This window comes from Leptonychotes weddellii, unplaced genomic scaffold (genome assembly GCF_054177405.1).
Source record: "Leptonychotes weddellii isolate Sample4059 unplaced genomic scaffold, ASM5417740v2 HiC_scaffold_32483, whole genome shotgun sequence".
Classification (NCBI taxonomy): domain Eukaryota; kingdom Metazoa; phylum Chordata; class Mammalia; order Carnivora; family Phocidae; genus Leptonychotes; species Leptonychotes weddellii.
This window is the reverse complement of record NW_027923038.1, coordinates 766-1,362: the sequence shown is the minus strand read 5'-3', so window position 1 is coordinate 1,362 and position 597 is coordinate 766. Positions and strand designations below refer to the sequence as shown.

General features: G+C 50.1%; 1 non-coding gene across 1 annotated transcript; it reads left to right on the top strand.

The window, feature by feature from the left end:
• The first annotated feature begins 286 nt into the window (after nucleotides 1–286).
• On the top strand, nucleotides 287–360 carry TRNAI-AAU (transfer RNA isoleucine (anticodon AAU)). The gene has a single exon. It is a non-coding gene; the product is annotated as a tRNA-Ile (tRNA).
• Nucleotides 361–597: the final 237 nt, after the last annotated feature.

The following is a 597-nucleotide window of genomic DNA, read 5'->3' as shown; positions in this document are numbered from 1 at the left end:
CGACTTGGGTCAGAATCTTTTCGGGTCAGAATTGGGTTTTGAGAGAGATGCGCGAGAGGGTTCGTTCATTCAAACCAAATGTCAAACTTCTCTCCTTTTCCCATCATCCAGGGTGGGGGAGCGCGAACTAGGAAGGATGTGGGATTTAAAAAAAAAAAAAAATTGTTCATCTTTCTAGGTTTTTCTTTTGGTCCCCCCCCGCCCCCCCCCCCGCCAATTTGAAGAACCGGTGGTGCTCTCGGTTCTTGTTTACATCCCCGGAATCGGGGGACGCCCGCAGGCGGTTGGCCGGTTAGCTCAGTTGGTTAGAGCGTGGTGCTAATAACGCCGAGGTCGCGGGTTCGATCCCCGTACGGGCCACGTGCGCGCTCCTTTTACCGTTTCCGAGCACAGTCCCCATGGGTCGTCCCCAGAGGACACCACTGCTGAGCCAAAATTCTTGTGAGGGCTGTTTTGACCTAACGTCTTGTTCTTGTTTTCTTTTTTTTAAAGAAGTAACAGACGAAAGCTAAAGTGGAGAGTATTTTTAAAGGAAATTGAGCAAAGTAGAGCGGGTACAGTTAGGCAAGAGGGGGATAGGAAGAGTTGGAGAATTTC